A 20,920-nucleotide genomic window follows, 5' to 3' on the forward strand; every position below is an offset into this window, starting at 1 on the left:
CGGATTCGAGAGAGATGCGTTGCTAAAGAGTGTGAAAGTTATCTGGATAAAAGCGGGGGGGGGGGGGGGGGGGCTGGGTGGATGGGGTGGGGGGTGGAAACAATGGTGAACGTGAAAGATCAGGTTGGTAGGAATGTTCGGAGTTCAATCGATTTGGACTTCAGTCGGTGTAGGCTTAGTGAAAGGGCTGTGGATAGTAATGGTTCGGTGATAGGGATGCGAGTAATTTGTCGGGCAGGTCTAATGGGCTCTGGTTAGCGTGCGCGTGGTTGTTGTGTGTGTGGGGGGGAGTGGTGGTGGTAGCAGTTAGCGCGATGCGCAGCGAACCCGGCTACCCGAGTTCGATTCCCGTTCACGGCCACCAACGATTATCTGTACCGGTCCTGGACCTCCTCTAGGTCGACTCAGCCTCAAATGAGTACCTGGTGCGCTGCGTAAGCATCGTCACGAGGGAGACAAAGGCGGTCGGGCGTGGTTGCTGGCCAACCACCCCCTCGTGTGCCATGTCGACCTTCATAGGTTGCTCGCTAACAGCACTTGCCCCAACAGCCTCGTTAAGGCTACATGGGGGATCCTTGTCTTGTCCGTGTGTGTCCGTGTGTGTCCGTGTGTGAAACCACACCTGTGAAACTCTATTTACACCGGGCACAGGTTTTGGGCGGTGCGTTTAACTCTCCGGAGTGTCTCATAATACGTAAAATACATTTTAAATTATCTTTGCGTTTGTTTGCGTGCGTGCGGGCGTGCGTGCGGGCGTGCGTGGGTGTGTGCGTGTGTGCGTGTGTGCGTGGGTGTGTGCGTGTGTGCGTGCGTGGGTGTGTGCGTGTGTGCGTGCGTGGGTGTGTGCGTGGGTGTGTGCGTGCGTGCGTGGGTGTGTGCGTGGGTGTGTGCGGGCGTGCTGGCGTGGGTGCGTGCGTGCGGGCGTGCGTGCATGCGGGCGTGCGTGGGTGTGTGCGTGCGTGTGTGCGTGCGGGCATGGGTGCGTGCTAGCCGTACCACCAGACACTCGCGTGCCTTCGTGCACGGTTCCTCAACGCTCACAGGCCTTGCCCCACGAAGTACGTTCAAAGCTATACGGGGAACTTTTATCTTGAGAGTGCGGCGTACGAGCCCAGTGAAGTGTCCCCCCTCCCCTTCCCCCCCCCCCCCCGAAATCTCCCCCCACCTCAGCGATGAGACGCGCGTGTATTTCGTGTGAGCTCGGTAATTAACTCATTAACTCATCAACGGCGTCTGCGGCGAGGCGGGAGCCCATGAACGCCAGCCGGATCTGCAACACGACGCCGTTACTTGGTGACGTTGCTGCTGCTGCTGCTTGCTACTGCGTTGTCTTTAAGAGACATTCAATAAATAGATGTGACAATACATTATAGACATGACAAGGCGACGTTTCGGGGAATGGTCCGTTTTTTATAGCTTCGTAATAACAAGAAAATAATTGCTGGAGCTTTTCAAACAATGTGTGATGAAGAAGGGACATACCTTAAATCTGTACGTATCAAAAACCTCCAAGGCACTTTCCTACAAGGTAGAAAGCTGAAATTTGGTACATGGGTAGCTTTAAGGACACAAACAACAGGAAATATCGGAAAATCCGAGATTAAAATTAAAGCGATAACCATTGTTCTTTCTTTAATTGTTTTTGAGATATTTCGCATTCAAGCGGTTTTGAACGGAAAAAAAATCCGCATTTTGTTGTGTTCAAATCTGAATAATTTGGCAACTGTAACATATAGGAGAGCTTCCCCTCACATAGTTTCAATTTCGTTCCATTTTTTCTTTCGAATAAAAAAAGAACGGAATCTTTAAATTGAGCGGTTTCCCATGGGTATGTCTTTAAATAGAAGAAGTTGAATCAAGTCAACAATTTCTATGGGGTTGTTTTTGCAGAAAAATAAAAATGTTTGGAGTAGTTGCTAGCACCTGATCGTAGACACAAATTGTAAAAAAAAAAAAATCGCATCAGCTTAATTATTATATTTATTGAAAACTTTTGCCTGGCGAAGACAAGCTTTATGGGCTAGCACATTTATATATATATAAAACTAATCTCGATGTGAAAAAAGCGTTTAAGACCTAAACAGGGGGAAGAGGAATTCTCCACAACTCTGTGGCTGCACGCCTGATGATGCTGGTTGTTGTTGTTGTTGTCATTACCGGCGAAACGCCGCGGTACTTGAACGGTAAACGTGGTAGTGGGTTTACTCTCCAACGCACCGGCGTGCTGAACTAGTAACGCATTTACATTATGAGACCTCCTTTGCCAGAAACAAGATATAGGAATAGGTTTTACCCTTTTAACTGGCACAAAAACTGACACCTTTATTCAAGGCATCATGTTTGCAATAACCACAACACAAGCAGTCAAAATGCAGACAAAAAAGACAACTCTATTCCTATATCTTGTTTCTGGCAAAGGAGGTCTCATAATGTAAATCAGGGGTCGGGAACCTATGGCTCGCGAGCCAGATGTGGCTCTTTTGATGATTGCATATGGCTCGCAGATAAAACAAAATATTCTCACTTGTTTTAATCCATCCATCGATTTTTCACTGCGCATGTCCTGTTCAGGGCTGCAGGAGCAATTGTCCATTATTTTAATTGGATGATACTGGCCTACGTTTGCCGTTGCTGGGTAAAACAGGTAAACGCCCCCTTTTGAATCAGACTGAGACTGCGTCTGCTCGGTCATTAGCTCAAAGGTAACCCTTCGACGAAGAAGATGGCGAAAAGAAAAAAAGACGACGAGTATCGTACATTTCAGGACGAATGGACCGAAGAATTCGCCTTTGTGGAGAGAGCGGGTTCTGCGGTGTGTCTAATTTGCAATGACAAAATTACATCGTTGAAACGGTCGAATGTAAAGCGGCACTTCGACACGCGCCACGCTACCTTTGCATCAAAATACCCTGCGGGAGACAGCAGAAAGAAAGCGTGCCAAGAGCTTCTGAGCAGGGTGCAAGCTAGCCAGCAGCAACTCCGCGTATGGACCCGGCAAGGTGACTATAATTCGGCTAGCTTTGCTGGTTCTTTAGCAATAGTGAGGAATGGAAAACCATTCACAGATGGCGAGTATGCTAAAACGTTCATGCTGGATGTAGCCAATGAACTTTTTGATGATCTTCCGAACAAAGACAAGATAATCAAACGGATACAAGACATGCCTCTGTCGGCAAGAACTGTTCATGATCGTACCATCGTGATGGCAAACAAAGTGGAGGAAACGCAAGTGAAGGACATAAATGCAGCGCCGTTCTTTTCTCTGGCTTTGGATGAGTCAACAGACGTGAGCCATTTGTCGCAGTTCAGCGTGATTGCAAGATATGCTGTTGGTGACACACTGCGCGAAGAAAGTCTTGCTGTTCTGCCATTAAAAGGGTCCACAAGAGGTGAGGATTTATTCAAGTCTTTCATGGAGTTTGCTCAAGAAAAAAGTCTACCTATGGATAAACTTCTCTCAGTGTGTACTGATGGTGCTCCGTGTATGGTGGGGAAAAACAAAGGATTTGTGGCGCTTCTCCGTGAACATGAAAATAGACCCATCCTAAGTTTCCATTGCATTATACACCAGGAGGCACTTTGTGCTCAGATGTGTGACAGGCAGTTTGGCGAAGTGATGTCGCTGGTCATTCGTGTGATCAACTTTATTGTTGCCCGAGCCTTAAATGATCGCCAGTTTAAAACACTGCTGGATGAAGTTGTAAATAACTATCCTGGTCTGCTTTTGCACAGCAATGTGCGTTGGTTGTCAAGAGGGAAGGTGCTTAGCCGTTTTGCGGCTTGCCTGAACGAAATCCGGACTTTCCTTGAAATGAAAGGCGTCGGGCATCCTGAGCTAGCCGACACCGAGTGGCTCCTCAAGTTTTACTATCTCGTAGATCTGACTGAACATCTGAACCAGCTCAACGTGAAAATGCAAGGCATTGGAAATACAGTGTTATCCCTTCAACAAGCTGTATTTGCTTTTGAAAACAAGCTGGAGCTTTTCATCACGGATCTTGAAACAGGTCGTTTACTACATTTTGAAAAACTGAGCCAATTTAAAGATGCATGCACAGCAAGTGAGCCCATTCAAAACCTTGATCTCCACCAGCTAGCTGGCTGCACATCCAGTCTCCTACAGTCCTTCAAAGCACGCTTTGGAGAATTTCGTGAGCACACTCGTCTTTTTAAGTTCATCACCCATCCAAACGAGTGTTCACTGAACACAGCCGACCTGAATTACATCCCTGGTGTCTCCGTCAGAGATTTTGAAGCAGAAGTGGCTGACCTGAAGGCCTCAGACATGTGGGTGAATAAGTTCAAGTCACTGAATGAAGATTTGGAAAGAATCACACGACAGAAAGCGGAGTTGGCGAGCAAGCACATGTGGACAGAAATGAAAAAACTCCAACCCGAAGACCAGCTGATTCTCAAAACTTGGAACGCGCTTCCTGTCACATACCACACACTGCAGCGTGTGAGTATTGCTGTATTGACCATGTTTGGATCTACGTATGCATGTGAGCAGTCATTCTCACATCTTAAAAACATCAAGTCCAACCTACGATCACGTTTAACGGATGAAAGCCTCAACGCTTGCATGAAGCTTAACCTCACCAAGTACCAACCCGACTACAAAGACATCAGCAAATCCATGCAGCACCAGAAGTCGCATTAATGGTGAGTGTTATAACAACATTATTTAAAAGAATAAATTCAGAGGCTTATTATACTGACATTTAGTTGAATTCACTTTTAAAATATATTATATGGCTCTCACTGAAATAAATTTCCAAATTTTTTGCTTTCATGGCTCTCTTAGTCAAAAAGGTTCCCGACCCCTGATGTAAATGCTCACCCCGAGCCCTCAATACTCTGATAGTGCGCTGTTCTTGAGTTGTACGCCTTTTGGCGTCTTCTGGTCCAACACCAATGGAGACTAGGCTCTAAGAAAAGCTGTCTCGGGTGTGGACCAATCAAATTCAAGGACAGTGCATATTATTATCAGAGTTGTCTCTTTTGTTTGCATTTTGACTGCTTGTGTTGTGGTCATTGCAAACATGATGCCTTGAATAAAGGTGTCAGTGTTTGTGCCAGTTAAAAGGGTAAAAACCTATTCCTATAGTAACGCATTGCTATGCTTTTGTTGACGTGAAACAAACTCTACTCATTGGCTGTGTCGGGCGGCGGTGGGGCGGGTTTCAACGACGCAACATTTAGAATCACGCCATCTAACACAGACGAAATCCTCGATTGTGGACAACAGTGGTCGCGAAAGACTCCTCCTACTACGTGTTCAACTGACAAAGCAGTGTTGTGTCGTCGAGACGACTGACCTACTTTCAAGATGTAGCTCCCCCACGCCCCAGGAAACCCTCCTGGATGCGCAACTCCGCTCCAGCAGCCAACAATAAAGACTCCGCCACGCGGTGGCCTGAATCGTGGGCGGCTATGGACGCGGTGAACAAAACACGAAGCAAATTTTGATTTAATGCTTTCGTGACTGCAGTAGTTCATATTCTTAGCTCTTTCGGTAAAGTCACGTTGAAGGGAAACAATAAAATAATAAAATATATATATAAAACAATAAAAAAATTCTCACGACGTTTCGACCATAACACAAACGGTCGCCACCACCTGATGATGACCGCTTGCGTTGCGGTCGAAACGTCGTGAGAATTTTTTTTTTATTGTTTCATATATATTTTATTATTTTATTGTTTCCCTTCAACGTGACTTTACCGAAAGAGCTAAGAATACAACAAAAAAACACGTAATCGTTTACGATCCGGCGGCAGGAATTGCCGGGATTCTCTCTTCCAGCGACGACCGTGGACCGCGCTGAACCGCGCTCAAACGCGACACGGTGGATACCGCGCGCACGTTCCGTACAGGGAAGATCAAAGACTGCGACCGCGGAGAAGTCAAAGCCATCCGAGCAGGTCGCCGACGAATGGATCCATCCACGCGCAATCCTGGCGGTGCCGCTGATATAATCGCACTGCGTCAAGCTGCACCGTGGGACTGGATCAAAGGAAACCTTTTTTTCGTTCATTTATGACGATCGTTAAGAAAGAGGAGGAAAGAGAGAGAGAGAGAAAAAAAATCACTTTTGCTTTTCACAGCGACATACGAAAGGAGAATGTGTGGCTACCTCGTGCAGTTTACACGTCCACTGATCCGGTGGCCGTCCCGAGGGTCGCAGGCGAATTGGGGCGACCGCTCTGGGCCCCGCGCTTTGGGGGGGGGGCGGGGGGGGTGGCCAGCGCTGTCGACGTCTCGGTGTCAGGCGTGAACACCTCGTGGCCTGGATCTCGGTCTCCTCTTGATCGCCGTCCTCTGGGCACGCGTGGGCAGTGCAACATGCGAATCGCGTGCCCTCCCTCCCTCCCTCCCTCCCTCCCTCCCTCCCTCCCTCCCTCCCTCCCTCCCTCCCTCCCTCCCTCCCTCCCTCCCTCCCTCCCTCCCTCCCTCCCTCCCTCCCTCCCTCCCTCCCTCCCTCCCTCCCTCCCTCCCTCCCTCCCTCCCTCCCTCCCTCCCTCCCTCCCTCCCTCCCTCCCTCCCTCCCTCCCTCCCTCCCTCCCTCCCTCCCTCCCTCCCTCCCTCCCTCCCTCCCTCCCTCCCTCCCTCCCTCCCTCTCTCCCTCCCTCCCTCCCCTGACAAACACCGCCGCAGAGAGGCTGCTGCTGGCTGCCTGCTGCCGCTGCCTGCACATTGATGGGATCGTTTGTGTGTGTGTGTTTTTAAAAATATATATATCTAATGGGTGGCCAATGTAGGGTTGAGAGATAATGCGGAAAATCCCATGAGCTCTGTCCGTCGAGAACGGCTTGACGGCAACTTGAGAGATTGGTGCCAGATAAGACGGTGCACTACCATTGGGCGTCTTGGCACTCAAGGAAAAGTGGAAGCAAATTAAGAAATGTCCAGTGGACAACCTACCCAGCTATCTGCCCGTATGGATCTTGATGATGATGATATCTGTCCATCTGCCCGTCCTATTTGAAAAAAGGATAGAGGAGGAAGAGGGTGGGGTTCAGCAATAACTCTCATGAAAGTGATCCAATATAAATGAAATGTTAGTATATATGTCTTCGTGCTGCTATATAAGGAATAATAACGAACACACGCAAAACTGGCCGAGGATTATTACCCAAGAAGGTGAAAAGAAAAGAACCCAGGGTCATGACAGAGACCCCCCACCCAACAAGGACAGAATAATTAAAGCCCCACTTAGGAGCCAGAGAGACCAGACAGTGTCACCGTCTTGTTCCGAGGTCAAAGGGCACCCTATACGTCACAAAGAACGACGCGATGATTTCACCACACCGTACGAACACGTGATGATTGCGATGACCCACAATGCACCGGTGTCTTCGCACGCAATAGTCATCGGCGCCTTTGTGGCGAGTATCCGTGACACCGTAAATCGGCGAACGATACTAAGGCCCGTGCGGGCACCTGCCTCTCCACATACAACATGTAAAAGTATGTTTAAACTTCCCATCGACCACAAGGCCTTCTGAGAGTACATGCTGGTGCGTGTGTGTGTGTGATGCGTGTCTTTGTGTTTTTTGTGTGTAGTGCGTGTCGGTGTGTGTGTGGTGTGTGTTGTGTGTCTGTGTGTGTGGTGCGTATCTCTGTGTGTGTGGCGCGTGTGGTGCGTGTGTGTGTGTGGTGTGTGTGTTGCGTGTGTGTGGTGCGTGTGTGTCGTGCGTGTCTTTGTGTTTTTGCGCAGTGCGTGTCTGTATGTGGGTGGTGTGTATCTGTGTGTGTCTGGGGCTTGTCTGTGTGCGTGTATGGTTCGTGTATGTGTGGTGTGTGTCTGTGTGTGTGGTGTGTGTCTGTATGTATGTGTGTGGTGTATGCGTGTGTGAGGTGTGTCTGTGTGTGTGTGTATGGTTCGTGTCTGCATGTGTGTGGTGTATGTCTGTGTGTGTGTGGTATTTGTGTGTGAGTGTGTCTGTGTGTGTGTGAGTGTGTCTGTGTGTGTGTGGTGTATGTCTGTGTGTGTGTGGTATTTGTGTGTGAGTGTGTCTGTGTGTGTATGGTTCGTGTCTGCATGTGAGTGGTGTATGTCTGTGTGTGTGTGTGGTATTTGTGTGTGAGTGTGTCTGTGTGTGTGTGGTGTATGTCTGTGTGTGTGTGGTATTTGTGTGTGAGTGTGTCTGTGTGTCTGTGTGTGTATGGTTCGTGTCTGCATGTGTGTGGTGTATGTCTGTGTGTGTGTGGTATTTGTGTGTGAGTGTGTCTGTGTGTGTGTGTCTGTGTGTGCATGGTTCGTGTCGGTGTCTGCACGTACTTTTGTGGTGGCCACCCTAGTACGATTCCCGCTCACGGCCACTCGCACCCGTGACGATTTTCCGAACCGGTCCTGGGCCTCCCCTAGCCCTACTCAGCCTCAAACGAGAACCTGGTGCTATGTGTAAGCATCATCACTGGGGGTGACGAAGGCGGCCGCGGCGTGGTGCTGACCACCCACTCCTTCCTGTGGGCCTCTGTCAGCCCTTCAGTTCCGAGCGCCGTGAGTTCGTTTTCTCTGGGTCGTCTTCATCGGTGAGAGAAGGGAAGACATTGAGGACGGGGCCACGATTGCTGTTGGGCCTCCCAAGTCCCAGTCTGGAGAGTCAACCAATGACAGCCCGTGGCTGGATCGTGGATGTACATATGTATGCTGAACTTCTTCTTTGGTTCTTTCGGTAAAGTCACGTAGAATGAGAATAAAATAATGAAATAACACAATAAAATTCTCACGACGTTTCGGACACAACGCAAGCGGCCGTCTTCAGGTGAAAGGTACAGAACTGTCGGGACGACAGAGCTTCAATGAACGATGTTCAGATTCGTAGCGACTTTTAAGCTGGTTGGGAGAAGTGAGGCACCTTGACAAAGGGGGTTTACATATCAATAGCTGAGGGATTAGCTTGTGACTGGTCACGGAAATGGCTATGTTAAAGTCAAAACTTACATATTATTGAAGCTCTGTCGTCCCGACAGTTCTGTACCTTTCACCTGAAGACGGCCGCTTGCGTTGTGGCCGAAACGTTGTGAGAATTTTATTGTGTTATTTTATTATTTTATTCTCATTCTACGTGACTTTACCGAAAGAACCAAAGAAGATGAATCCTTGCAGTCACGAAAGCTTCAAATCGAAGTATGTTGAACTTATTTCGCACCGTCCGTAGCCCTAACCGTGCTAATCACACAAAAATCAGTTGTAAAGAAAGGAGTTCTCAAGCTAGATCATTTAAAAGTGCGTGGCTCCAGTGGCGTGCTAATACCAGAAGGGAGAGCGTTCCAGACGGCCGCAGATGCGCATCTGAAAGCGCCGCGCGATGATGATGCGGTGACCACCGCCGTCTTTGTTCGAGGGCCGAGCCAAATGCCTCCGCTGCTGCTGCGAGGATGGTGGCTGGAATGTCGCTGCTCAGCCTCGAGCTGTGAATGCCCTGATAGTGGCATTATCGTTGTGCTGTTCGCCCTTTAGCGTCCTCTGGTCTAACACCGTTTGAAACTAGGCTCTAAAGAAAGTTGTCCTTGGTGTGGACAGATCAGTTTCAAAGACAATGCCATATATATTATCAGAACGTGTTGCTTTTGTTTGCATAGTCACCACCAGTACCGCGTGTGGTTCATGCATTAGGGGATTCCTTGAATTAAAAAAAAACCCCATTCTGTTTGGTGTTTTAACATCTTCTTAACACAACTTGTTGTGTTTCCAGAAAGGGGTAAAACGTCATTGTTATACGGTGACTGGAGTTCGCGTGACGGTGGTTTACGCTCCCTGACGAGATCAGCGGCGAGGTGACATCGGTGGTTCATTTGTGGCGAGCGCTTTTGCGCGTGCAACGAAGTGTGATCCCCGCAGCGAGGTTCGCTCGGCAAACCGGAAGGCGGTGCGCTGGACGGACGCGGTTCTGATCTCGCAGTAGCCGTCACCACGCGTGCCAGAGAATGATGACGGACACGCGTTTTGTAAGCAGAGCACACGTACCACCGTAGCTGTAGTGTCGCTCTAGTGTGTCCTCTCTGCTTCGGTGGAAGGGGTTGCATTTCACAAGAATAATGTTGTTGTTGTTGTCGTAAGTTGTTGCTGGCAGAGTATTCGGTGTAACAACGCAAGTCAACCGGTTGATTTCATCAAATAGAATCAGAATATTTATTGTATACCGGAGGAATCCGATGAGCTATCAAGTTCTTTTGTCACAGATGTCCAGTAGGGGCATGGGGTCTGAACGTTGCAACAACAGACGACGCAAAAAAAAAAAACACGATCGGAGTGCAAAGTATAGGAAAGGTAAACAAATTTCTTCAAAGATAAAAATATAAGCGTATATTTTTAATCTAACCAGGTAACGCCCACTGAGGTTTTAACTTATTTTTCAGAAGCGACGGTGGTTGCGTAACGATCCGGTGAATGAAATAACGAAAAAATAAACACACGTAGCAGTGAACTCCTTCACGTATCCGTTTCTCCACACAAACGAAAATAAAATAAATAAAAACAACAACAATTTGTCTCTTTCAACCCGTCAGCCGCACGCCGCACGGCCTTCTGGGAGAGCAGCATTGGTGCAAGACGAGCAAAAAAAACAACCTAAAAAAAACCCTTGACCAGTTTCGACACGTAGTGTCTCATCGGCAGAGTGACAGGCTGGCCTGGATCGATGCTAGCGATCTGCCGATCGCACAGGCAAGGACACCCCTCTTGAACGCTGGTTCGATACAAATGGTTATTTTGAGTGGTGCACAAGGCACGTGCATTCGTCCATTTTATTTTCGTACCATTGCAAGGCTGCGTGAGTGACTGCGATGGCTTTGGGGAAGGGGGGGGGACGCTCATATAGCAGTGGATAGATCATGTCGGCTGATTGTGTAACACTGCCAACGAAGCAGCAGGAGCAGCAGCGGCGGCAGAGGTGGCGGCGTCACCGCCAAATACTTCGATGGAGATTTCGTTGAAGGATAACCCCCAAGTCCGAGTGAGCCTTATGCCCCTACCCTGAATATAAACCCCGACTAGAACCTCACAGCCGAGTCCAACCTTTATGCCAGTCTCTGCGACTGGGCCTGGCCGAACGCGCACGTTTCCTGGAACTATAATTGTAAAGGAAATAAATGAATGCAGGCTGCTTAAAAAAAATAAAATGTCAACACTTCGGAGAATTTGCAACAACGCCGTGGGCAATGCGCGCCCTCCGGGCTCTGGAGATCACCGGGAGGTGATTCCGGGCACGCGTTGACGACGCCGGCGAACAAGTGGGAGACTCTTTGACTTTCATTTTGACTTGTTGAAGATATTAACATCACATCTGTTATCACGTTACAGTGTAATATTATCCGTTCTTTTTTTGTTCTTCCACTAACAACGATCGCCCCATGTGAGTGTTGACAGTTTTTGTTTGAAGCACCCCGTGCAGAGGAAATGTAGGCGACGTTTTCCGGCAATGGCTCTTTTTCATAGCCCAAGACAAAGATGCCTCACCGTGTGGCCTTGACAGGCTGTAGGGGCAAGTGCTGTTAGCGAGTAGCACCGATGAAGGCCGACACGGTATGCGAGGAGGTGGGGTGGGGGGGGGGGGCAGCACCACGCCCGGCCGCCTTTGTCTCCCCAGTGACGATGTTTACACACCGCACCCAGGTACTCATTTGAGGCTGAGTCGACCTAGGGGATGCCCAGGACCCGTTCAGACAATCGTCACTGGGTGTTGACCGTGAGCGGGATCTCGAACTCGGGTCCTTGGATCCGTAGCTCAGCGGAGCGCTCACCGCCACACTACCAAGTAGACAACACAAACACACACACACACCTTTTGCTGGACATCGAGTGTGCATTAGCCACGCGTAGCTGTGGCAAAACATGCCAAGATTGCTACTCCATAACTATACCCCCACTGATCAGCGGGGTGAAGTATGGTCTTGGAACAGCCCATCCCCCCATCCCTCCATCCCTCTCCCCCCCACCCCACCATGACCGACGCGGTGTGGAATCGCCCTCCATCCATACAGCAGTGGATAGACCCCCACCCCCCACCCCCCGCGCGCACCCTGGTGGATGATGAAAATTGGGCCCGTCACGGCCCAGTGGTTAGAGGCTGCGAGCCGGCTGGTGTGTTTGCCGTGCTTTGATTTCCATTCTCGAGGTTGCAGCGTGAGTGGTGCTGCAGGAAAAAAATCAGCGCACTCGCTGAGATTTCTTTAAAATTATAGTTTAAGGGGGGGCTGGGGGGGGGGGCATCGGGGGCGGGGGTTGGTCCGGGCGGTAATGGTGACAGAGAGTGAAATGGGATGGGGGAGCAGGCGATTACAAACAATGTTTTTCATATGCCACGACGACTACGAATCTATTTTATATTTTACCAGGTAATGCCCCATTGAGCTGTATAGTAGCTCTTTTTCAGAAGCGAACCTGGCGATCACAAATGATAAGCTCAACGAAAGTGGCTTATTAGTGGACATTTACCGTAGCCAAACACTCTAAACGCGTGATGTTGTTGATTCTGAATGTGGAGAGAGAACCCGGAGGACCCGGAGAAAAATCCACACGACCACGTGGAGAGAGAAAGATACAAACTCCAAACTCAGGTCGGGATCGAACCCACGACATCCCGTACACCAGGCGAGGTAGTTAACATCTCCTAGCCACCGTGGCATCCCAAATACCAGGCAAGGCCCCACTGAGCAACACTGCAGCTCTCTTTCAGAAGCGAACCTGCCCACACGTGATGATTGCTCAGCCAAGTGGCTTCTCATTATCCCGTGGAAATTCGTGCGTGATATTGATGACTAAATGTGGAGGGCAAAAAAAAAACCGGAGAGATTGGGGGGAGGGGGGAGACATCATCAAAGTCTTTGCTCGCAGTCAGGTCAATAGCAGGAAGCAGGATCGTGCAGACCGCGAGACAGCGGTCTGCTATTGCAATCCCAGGTCACTATTGCAATCCCAGGTGACTTGCGATCCCGGGCCATTATTGCAATCCCAGGTGACTATTGCGATCCCGGGCCACTATTGCAATCCCCGGGTCACTATTGCAATCCCGGGTCACTATTGCAATCCCGGGTCACTATTGCAAACCCAGGTCACTATTGCAATCCCAGGCCACTATTGCAATCCCAGGTGACTATTGCAATCTCAGGTCACTATTGCAATCCCAGGTGACTATTGCAATCCCAGGTGACTATTGCAATCCCAGGTGACTATTGCAATCCCGGGTCACTATTGCAATCCCAGGTCACTATTGCAATCCCAGGTGACTATTGCAATCCCAGGTCACTATTGCAATCCCAGGTCACTATTGCAATCCCAGGTCACTATTGCAATCCCAGGTCACTATTGCAATCCCAGGTCACTATTGCAATCCCGGGTCACTATTGCAATCCCAGGTGACTATTGCAATCCCAGGTCACTATTGCAATCCCAGGTGACTATTGCAATCCCAGGTCACTATTGCAATCCCAGGTCACTATTGCAATCCCGGGTCACTATTGCAAACCCAGGTCACTATCGCAATCCCGGGTCACTATTGCAATCCCAGGTGACTATTGCAATCCCGGGTCACTATTGCAATCCCAGGTGACTATTGCAATCTCAGGTCACTATTGCAATCCCAGGTTACTATTGCAATCCCAGGTCACTATTGCAATCCCAGGTCACTATTGCAATCCCAGGTGACTATTGCAATCCCGGGTCACTATTGCAATCCCAGGTGACTATTGCAATCCCAGGTCACTATTGCAATCCCAGGTGACTATTGTAATCCCGGGTCACTATTGCAATCCCAGGCCACTATTGCAATCTCGGGTGACTATCGCAATCCCAGGTGACTATTGCAATCCCAGGTCACTATTGCAATCCCAGGTCACTATTGCAATCCCAGGTGACTATTGCAATCCCGGGTCACTATTTCAATCCCAGGTGACTATTGCAATCCCAGGTCACTATTGCAATCCCAGGTGACTATTGCAATCCCAGGTCACTATTGCAATCCCGGGTTACTATTGCAATCCCCGGGTCACTATTGCAATCCCAGGTCACTATTGCAATCCCAGGTGACTATTGCAATCCCAGGTGACTATTGCAATCCCAGGTCACTATTGCAATCCCAGGTGACTATTGCAATCCCGAGTCACTATTGCAATCCCAGGCCACTATTGCAATCCCAGGTCACTATTGCAATCCCACCATTTGAGACGAGGCTCGAAAGAAAGCTGTCTCTGGTGTGGACCAATCGGTTTCAAAGACAACGCCACATAGATTATCAGAGTATCTTTTCTGTTTCTTTGCATTCTGACCACAAGCATTGTGGTTAATGCAGACATGATTCCTTGTAAAAGGTTTCAGTTTGGTGTTTTAACATCTTAACAACTGTTGTGTTGCCAGACAAAAAAGGGGAAAACGAATTCTCACGTGAACTTGACTTGACCTTCATATTTAAAACTGCATAGCTAGTTTCCAGAGGCGACCGGGCCACAAATGATCGCCCAATAAAGTGGCTCATCAGGTGGAAATGTATCGCAGCCAAATGCGAAATGAGCTCAACATACATACACACAAATACTCTAAACGCGTGACGTTGATTCTAAATGTGGAGGGAGGAACCGGAGGTCGGGCAAACAAAAGCCACTCGACCAACGGAGTGAGAAGGACGCAAACTGCAAATATACTGCAGGCATGGTCAGGGTCGGGATCCGGACCCACGACCTCCTGTATATCACGGGGGGCGGGGGTGGGGGAGGGGCGGGAGGGGGCGGGTAAAGAGGCAGTGCGATGTGGAATCACCCCTCCACTTCCACCAATTAATTCTACCACCATCATTATCATCATCATCATCGTGTTTCTCATGTATGTACGTGGAACTTCTTTCGCACCGTACGTAGCGCTAATCGGAGGTGCGGGTGAAAGGGACAACGAAGCTCGTCCAATTCAGCTTCTCTCGATTCGAGTCATGATCCCACACTTAATAATAATAATATTGTGATCGCTGTAATTGTAATAATTTGCTAATGTATGCGGCAGAGCCACGCTGAGTCCTGCTGCTGCCAAATTTGGGAGTTTTTATTTTACGATATTTGATATTTTTTTCTTTTCACTCTGCAGCCAATTAAACTCAACTGTTGTTTTCATTTTACTCGGCTAAAACCGACTGAAGCTATACAACAAGCTATCGTTTTTTTTTCTTGGCAGAAGCGGACCTGGCCATCCCAAATGATAGCTCAATGAAGTGGACCATCACGTGCACACATTTACAGCAGCAGCAGCGGCCGAATACAATTAACGACTCGTCGTGTTTATAAAACAGGGTGCTTCGAAAACAATATTAACGCTTTATGTGGAACGATCGTTTTTAATGGGAAAAATAACGCGTAAATAATACATTGTAAAATGTGATGTTAATAGCTGTAAAAAGTCAAAGGGTCCCCCCCCCAAACTTGATCGCCGTCGTCTTCAACGCGCGCCCCGGAATCGCACATCACTTGAGGCATTGTTGCAAATTCTCAGAAAGCGATAACATTTTACACTGGGCACTCGGCGGCTGTAAGCCGGGGTATAAGCCCCACGGCCTCCTCCCTCCGTCCTGAGCGACGCCGATGTTGGCTCGCTCGCTCGCTCTCAGCAGCACCAGCAGCAGCCTGTGGAAGGGAGTGGGGGTGAGTTGAGGTGGGTGGGTGAAGGTGACATGGCGATAGGATGGGTCCACGTGACAGCGAGAGAGACAAGGAGATGGGGAGGGGTGGTCCCGGACCTCCACCGCCCCCCCCCACCACGATATTTTTCCCCGGGTGGGCGAGCAGGAATTCTCGAAGCTGCATTCAAATTTGATTCGTGCATCGACTATCGCTGATAGCAACCCCACTCCACACCCCCCACGCCACACCCCCCACGCCACACCCCCATCCCACACCACCCCACACCCACCCAACACTCCCACCCTACGCCACACACCCCCACCCCCCACGCCACACCCCCCACCCCACACCCCCACACCCCACACACCCTAACCCCCACCCCCACACACAGACGAATTGCCGGGCCGGTTTGTGGTGTGGTGGTGGTGGTATTGGTCCTGATGGTGTCGTGGTGGTGTGATGGTGGTGTAGTGGTGGTGGTGTAGTGGTTGTGATGGTGTAGTGGTGGTGGTTGTGATGGTGGTGGTGTAGTGGTTGTGATGGTGGTGTAGTGGTGATGTGATGTGGTGGTGGTGGTGGTGTGGTGGTGATGGTAGTGGTGGTCGTGATGGTGGTGTAGTGGTGGTGATTTTGGTGGTTGTGATGGTGGTGTAATGGTGGTGGTTGTGATGTTGGTGGCGTGATGGTTGTGTAGTGGTGGTGGTGTAGTGGTTGTGATGGTGGTGTCGTGGTGGTGGTGATGGTGGTGGTGGTGGTGTCGTGGTGGTGGTGATGGTGGTGGTGATGGTGGTGATGGTGGTGGTGGTGATGGTGGTGATGGTGGTAGTGGTGGTGATGGTGGTGGTGGTGATGGTGGTGATGGTGGTGGTGGTGTCGTGGTGGTGATGGTGGTGTCGTGGTGGTGGTGATGGTGGTGATGGTGTCGTGGTGGTGGTGGTGTGTGGCCGTGTTTGATGTGGTGGGTTTGGGGTTCCTTTGTGGTACCGTCTCTTAAATAATAAAATAAACATCAACTTGTTATCTTGACGCAGCGTGGCTATGGTGACGATTGCCATAGCAACGGGAAAAGTGGGGGCAGCGCCCCCCTCCCCTCGGCCTCCATTCCACACCAACCCCTTCAGCACCCTCCTGTAGCCCCCCATAAACATCGCTTAATCAGCCCCCCCCCCACCCCGTCCTCCTGTTAGCCCACCTCCTCGTACCCCGTCCTTAACCCTCTCACTCCCACAACTCTCCCCGCAAACCCCCTCGCTTCATGACAAACATTGAACCCCCTCGCTGGCATAATGCCTCGTTCCCTTCAGCCTCTATTAACCCCCTCCACCCCACCTTGAGGCTCTATTAACCCCCTCCACCACACCTTGAGGCTCTATTAACCCCCTCCACCACACCTTGAGGCTCTATTAACCCCCTCCACTCCACCTTGAGGCTCTATTAACCCACTCCACCACACCTTGAGGCTCTATTAACCCCCTCCACCACACCTTGAGGCTCTAGTAACCCCCTCCACCACACCTTGAGGCTCTATTAACCCCCTCCACCCCACTTTGAGGCTCTATTAACCCCTTCCACCCCACCTTGAGGCTCTATTAACCCCCTCCACCACACCTTGAGGCTCTATTAACCCCCTCCACCACACCTTGAGGCTCTATTAACCCCCTCCACCACACCTTGAGGCTCTATTAACCCCCTCCACCACACCTTGAGGCTCTATTAACCCCTTCCACCCCACCTTGAGGCTCTATTAACCCCCTCCACCACACCTTGAGGCTCTAGTAACCCCCTCCACCACACCTTGAGGCTCTATTAACCCCCTCCACCCCACCTTAAGGCTCTATTAACCCCCTCCACCACACCTTGAGGCTCTATTAACCCCTTCCACCCCACCTTGAGGCTCTATTAACCCCCTCCACCACACCTTGAGGCTCTATTAACACCCTCCACCCCACCTTAAGGCTCTATTAACCCCCTCCACCACACCTTGAGGCTCTATTAACCCCCTCCACCCCACTTTGAGGCTCTATTAACCCCCTCCACCACACCTTGAGGCTCTATTAACCCCCTCCACCCCACCTTGAGGCTCTATTAACCCCCTCCCCCACACCTTGAGGCTCGATTAACCCCCTCCACCACACCTTGAGGCTCTATTAACCCACTCCACCACACCATGAGGCTCTATTAACCCCCTCCACTCCACCTTGAGGCTCTATTAACCCCCTCCACCACACCTTGAGGCTCTATTAACCCCCTCCACCACACCTTGAGGCTCTATTAACCCCCTCCACCACACCTTGAGGCTCTATTAACCCCCTCCATCACATCTTGAGGCTCTATTAACCCCCTCCACCACACCTTGAGGCTCTATTAACCCCCTCCACCACACCTTGAGGCTCTATTAACCCCCTCCACTCCACCTTGAGGCTCTATTAACCCACTCCACCACACCTTGAGGCTCTATTAACCCACTCCACCACACCTTGAGGCTCTATTAACCCACTCCACCACACCTTGAGGCTCTATTAACCCCCTCCACCACACCTTGAGGCTCTATTAACCCCCTCCACCACACCACCAACAAGCCCCTCCCCCTCCCTCTCTCAACTCCTCCATTCATGACCTCACCCCTCCCTTACATCCCTCCCCCCCCCCCATTCGCCCTTCATTAACTCCCTCCCCATGTGTTTAACTCTCACCACTCTTCACTTCTTCCCTCCGTCAGCGTCCCAGCCCTTGCTCCACCCTCACTACCAACACCTTCCATAAACTCCGTCACCCCTCATTCAACTTCTTTCAATCCTCCTTCAACTCCCTCCTTCAACTTCCTCCTTCAACTCCCTCCTTCAACTCGCTCCATTCTCCTTCAACTCCCTCCATCCTCATTCAACTCCCTCCTTCAACTCCCTCCTTCAACTCCCTCCTTCATCCTTCAACTCCCTCCTTCAACTCCCTCCTTCAACTCCCTCCTTCAACTCGCTCCATTCTCCTTCAACTCCCTCCATCCTCCTTCAACTCCCTCCTTCAACTCCCTCCTTCAACTCCCTCCTTCATCCTTCAACTCCCTCCTTCATCCTTCAACTCCCTCCTTCAACTCCCTCCTTCAACTCGCTCCTTCAACTCCCTCCTTCAACTCGCTCCTTCAACTCGCTCCTTCAACTCCCTCCTTCAACTCGCTCCTTCAACTCGCTCCTTCATCCTTCAACTCCCTCCTTCAACTCCCTCCTTCAAATCGCTCCTTCAACTCGCTCCTTCAACTCCCTCCTTCAACTCCCTCCTTCAACTCCTTCAACTCCCTCCTTCAACTCCCTCCTTCAACTCGCTCCTCCCTCCTTCAACTCCCGAGGCTCCTTGCACCGCCCCCCACGTCTCCCTCATCCCTCACTTCTTTCCCTTCCACTCCGGGCTGCCACCGTCCATGGACCCATTCACGCAGTAGTCACGTGCCCCTCTGGATGTGTTCGTGCAGAGGTAACGATGATGACGGCGCCGATACAAACATCCTAGCCAGGAGGGCGGGCAGCAGCGGGCAGCGGCTGGGTGGTCGGCGCGGGCAGCTGCCCCATCAATCTCTCTGTCTCCCTCTCTGGCTCTGATCAATGTGCGTTAGTTACCTCCGGGGAAAGAGAAAGAGTCGATCGTGAGCGGGAAGATTTCGCTCCGACACTGGGTCATGTCCACGCGAGTTACAGTCCGCGCCTCCCCCTTACAGACAGACAGACTCACTCACTGGAACAGTCACACTCGCGAAGACAGACACACTCAGACAGAGAGACACGCTCACTAACTCACTCAGACAGACTCACTCACGCAGCCACACTCACTCAGACACACTCACTCACACAGTCACACTCGCTCAGACAGACACACTCAGACAGACAGACTCACTCACTCAGACAGACACACTCACTAACTCAGACAGACTCACTCACAAAGACAGACTCACTCAGACAGACACACTCACTAACTCACTCAGACACACTCACTCACACAGACACACTCACTCACACAGACACACTCACTCAGACAGACACACTGGCTCACACCACCACGACACCATCAGCATACACACACAGCACACGCACACAGCTAATACACTCACACACACACAGCTAACACACACAGTACACACACAGCACACACACACACAGCTAATACACAACAACAACCGCCATTCGCCACTAAGTGGCGGTAACGTCACCACGACGTTTGTGCCAGGCCATGTGCACCTTGAAGCCACGTGAAGTGTCGAACGCCCGCTGGCAGGAGGTCATGGGGCAGACCCAAGTGCCACGGGTCGACTGACTAAGATGACTGAGATGACTGGCTGATGCACCACCTGTGCCCCCTACTGTGCCAACCTGCTGTGCTTTAGCCACCCGGCGCTCCGCTCGTTGTTGTGAGCGTCGCTCCTCCGCCCTCCGTTCTTGTTGGAGGGCGACTGCCTCCAACTGCCCAGTAGCATCCTTCACGAGCCTCCTCCACAGAGGCCGATCTTGACACCGCTGGTACCAGTCATCGGCAAGTCCACTCAGCCCCACGTCCTCCTGTACCACATCACTCCATCTCTTCTCTAGCCCGTGCCGCGCATGTTTAGCCCCCTCGATCCGGCCGAACAAAAGCTGTTTCGGCATGCGGTGGCTGGGCATGCGGGCTACATGACCCAGCCATCGCAGCCTTGCCTGCCGGAGGAGCTCACCGATGGGACTTTGCCAAGATCTTTCAAGGATTTGTGATCTCTTCACACAATCCAGCCTGGTTAAAGCCAGGATGGCTCGTAGGCAGGCCAGCCTAAATGTTTCTAACCGGCGAAGATGTTCCATTAGGGGTGTCCACATTTCGCAAGCGTAGAGAAGGGAAGGAATGACCGTGGCCGAGAAGACCTGAAGCTTCGTGCGGAGCGACAGACCAGGTAGCTTCCACACAGCGTTACGCAACCGATTAAAAGATAATGCCGCTCGACTGATTCGTAGTGAGACCTCTGCTGTTAAACTGGAGCCGGTCATAAGCACACTGCCCAGGTATGGGAAACTCTCCACTCTCTCCACAACTGCCCCATCACCGATTGGGAGTTGTGGGGGTGGAGTGTCCGATGCTACAAAATACCCAGGCAGGTGCTTAGTTTTGGTGGGGCTGATGGTAAGGCCCCACCTCTTAGTGGCACGCTCCAGTCTCAGCAGCAGCGTCTCCAACTCATCCCCTGAATGAGCAGCTATTACCAAATCATCGGCATACAATAACGTGGTTGACCAATAGGGAGCCATCCCTTGACCACACCCACAGCTAATACACTCAACCTCCGTTGGCAAGCGTCAAC

The 20,920-nt window shown here is 50.8% G+C and overlaps 1 protein-coding gene across 1 annotated transcript in view; it reads left to right on the forward strand.

Annotated features, from left to right (window-relative positions):
- LOC116944416 (uncharacterized) overlaps positions 1 to 20,920 on the forward strand; it is a 245,475-nt gene that overhangs the window by 99,038 nt on the left and 125,517 nt on the right. The gene's annotated exons all lie outside the window — the stretch shown is intronic.

The sequence above is a fragment of the Petromyzon marinus genome, chromosome 21 (assembly GCF_048934315.1).
Source record: "Petromyzon marinus isolate PM22_M1 ecotype Great Lakes invasive population chromosome 21, UKy_Petmar_22M1.pri1.0, whole genome shotgun sequence".
Classification (NCBI taxonomy): Eukaryota; Metazoa; Chordata; class Hyperoartia; order Petromyzontiformes; family Petromyzontidae; genus Petromyzon; species Petromyzon marinus.